General features: G+C 42.0%; 1 long non-coding RNA gene across 1 annotated transcript in view; it reads right to left on the bottom strand.

Moving 5' to 3' along the window:
- Positions 1-2,706, bottom strand: part of LOC119278287 — a 7,224-nt gene extending 4,518 nt beyond the window's left edge. Inside the window, exons 1-2 of the long non-coding RNA XR_005137694.1 lie at positions 2,697-2,706; positions 1,818-1,819 (exon numbers count right to left, since the gene is read on the bottom strand). This is a non-coding gene — a long non-coding RNA (uncharacterized LOC119278287). The remainder of the gene's footprint in view (positions 1-1,817; positions 1,820-2,696) is intronic.
- Positions 2,707-3,223: the final 517 nt, after the last annotated feature.

Genomic DNA, 3,223 nt, shown 5'->3' with positions numbered 1-3,223 from the left:
AAGGCTGTAAGGCAGAGCGAATCCGGAAAGATTGCCTCAGTTTGGATTGTTCTCTGCAACTCGGGAACATGAAGTTGAAATCGCTAGTAATCGCGGATCAGCATGCCGCGGTGAATATGTACCCGGGTCCTGTATACACCGCCCGTCACACCCTAGGAATTGGTTTCGCCCGAAGCATCAGACCAATGATCACCCATGACTTTTGTGTACCACTAGTGCCAAAAAGGCCTTTGGTGGTCTTATTAGCGCATACCACGGTGGGGTCTTCGACTGGGGTGAAGTCGTAACAAGGTAGTCGTAGGGGAACCTGTGGCTTGATTGAATCCTTCATGATGGAAATGCCCTCGCCTACTTGACTAAACTAAGGACCTCAATGGTATAAACATGTAGATTTTCACTTTTCCATTTTCCTTCTTGTTTATCAATCACCAATCAAGATAAACCGGGCACTACGGTGAGACGTGAAAACACCTGATCCCATTCCGACCTCGATATATATGTGGAATCGTCTTGCGCCATATGTACTAAAATTGTTCAAGAGACATGGTCAAAGCCCTAAGAAAGAGCAAGAAAATGGATGCGCTAATGCGCAACAGCTTTCGTGCTAGTTGCTCAAAAAATCGTATAAAAATCAAGCAAGAAAACTAAAGAAAGCGTTAGCTCATTGGACTGGAAATCCAAATTGTGCTAGCTGACAAAGAAAAAATAGAATATAACAGAGAAATATTGGTTCTGACTGGTTGGTAAAAGGACTCTAAATCCTTTGAGTGGTTCGATTCCACAGCAGAACAAAGAATGAAATGAATGAATGAAAGCCATGACCATGCCTCCAGTAGGAAGATCGAGGAACCGGTGCTGGCGCTCCTGGTTCATGGGATCCTAACCGCGATGGGGAGATTAGATATTATTCTTTTGTAAGTCCATCCAATGGAGATAGGTTGAGGAGAAAGAAAGGAGGAAACTAAAGAGAAAGATGGACAGTAGATTGATAGTATCCGAATCAAATAAGAAAAAAAACGTAGCTATTTCATCAAATCCCGATTGTGTGGGTGTGAAGTGGAAAAATCCCGTTCTGTCTGGCATCGGGCATAGGACTGAAAATCCTCTTTCGCCAGGTCTTTTGGACTCGAAATCCAAATGGAGAGACTGGTTCGAATCCACCTCAGAACAAACAATGAAAAAGGTGTCGAGCGGGTGCAAGCATTCGGTGGAACCAGTGAACTAATCATGATATGCATGTACTGATAGCCATTATTCATCATTGCTCTTTGGTGTGAGTTTGCCAGTACATTCAATGTACTGACCTACATGGCTGCAACGTCTCATGTTGCAGGAATATTACGACGAGTAAGTGATACGTTAGGGTTACGATTTCTACACTCAACTTTGTCGTTGGTGTTGATGGGAATCCACAACCTTGTTGTTACTTCCACTATTTGGATTGAGGTAATAGTATTTACGTTACTTTATACATGTGATTTACCTCTGTTATAAATCCTTGAGTACTGTGTGTGTCAGCATACCGATCCAAGGATGACAGTTAAGCGCAGAGACTTGATCCATTCGGGTCGGGTCGCACAAGATGGTATCAGAGCACATGTTGACTGTAGGACGTGACCCCTAGAAACTGGCAAGCCCATAGGAAATATTTTCTCTACAACTTCATTTTTAAAAGGATATTTTACCTCTCTTCTTTTATGTGTTTTATCAAATGTTTTCCCCTTTTAGTTAGACTATACCCATTTCCCCTTCTGACCACGCGAAGATTCGACTGATGAGATCACTTCAAGAAGTACAAGATATCGGACAACGAAGACCACTTCGCAATGAAGAGGATTTTACCGTGCATTATAATAATGGAAACTATAATGGTTGAAGACTCCGAAGACTAGGAGAAATTGAAGGCTCTGAAAAATTCCCAGAGTGAAGTGACTTGGAAGGCTCTAAATAGAATCCACTTAAGTTATTCCCGTGCCCCTCTGAATTTCTTTACCGAAGAACCCATGGCTTACATATTTTAGATGAAGAGCTTCACCCTGAACCAAAGACAACACTACGAAGACTTTTCCTATAATCCAGCCTTATGGAATTTGTCAGACTATTGAAGTTGTCGATACCTGAGATGAAGGTGTGTTAGAGAAATACCGAAACATGGAGCGTCAAGACTCAAGATTTTGGCCGTCATGAAATCCCCAATATAGGAGATATCAACTATGGAATGATAGCTCATGGCAAAGAAATGGTCATAAACACGGCTATCCATGAGGTTATCGCTCGCTTATGCTATTGTCACCGTGTTGAGTTAAGCATGCATTTCGTCGGAAGGATTGGATGACAAAAGGGCTAATGGAGCATCTATCAGCAAAATATGAAGTTTTAACCTTAAATGGTGTATAACCAGGATCTGGAGTGTTACATCAAGAATTTTAAGATGGACCTTCAGGAAGCTGTATTTGACAAGGAAGCATTTCATGAAAAACTCAAGACCCAGAAGCTGAAAGTAGCCAAGATGGTGGAGCAAAACCTCAAGACACCGGAGATTCATCGGGAACTGAAGGACAGTAGGACCATGGTTCATGCCAAGGATGTTGAAACCTAGAAGTTTGGAACACAACTCCAGGAATATTAAAGGACGTCATGGGAGACTTCACGTCAACAGAGATGATCTGTCATAAGAACTTGAGAAGGACAAGCACGATCGGAAGAAGCCATCGGAGACATGAACAAGACCTGAAGAGTTTGACAACATTGAAGATTTATTATCCTTTAGAAGACCAAACCCCTGTTATATACCCACGTTAGATGCAACAATTGTGATCTGTCATTTGTTTGATGTTTTTCTGACAGCCACAAATAAAATCTGTCTCTTCAAAACTATTGTTTGTATTGTGTGTATCCCTCTCTATCTCTCTTATCTCACCCCGAAACCCTAGACCCAATAGAGGATGAATGGAGATGAACTCATATTTCTGGGGCAGATAAGTAAATTGGAGACGGACCAATGGATTCAAAACAGCGATGATCACATGAAGAATAACCCTATAGCCGGAAAGGATATGACCCAACATGCTCTTCAGTGCTTTGAAAGAGGTGTTGCTACTTGGTGGAGGATGTACCAAACCATCAATGGATGGCAAGGAGTAACCACTTGGGAAGAATTTAAGTTGCCTCTGCTAAAGTCTCGTCTTGTGTCCCAGAAGTTGAAGCCTTACGGAAATGATGT

The sequence above is a fragment of the Triticum dicoccoides genome, chromosome 1A (genome assembly GCF_002162155.2).
Source record: "Triticum dicoccoides isolate Atlit2015 ecotype Zavitan chromosome 1A, WEW_v2.0, whole genome shotgun sequence".
NCBI classification, from domain to species: Eukaryota; Viridiplantae; Streptophyta; class Magnoliopsida; order Poales; family Poaceae; genus Triticum; species Triticum dicoccoides.
Note: the sequence above shows the minus strand (reverse complement) of the source record. Positions and strands in the feature narration are given on the sequence as shown.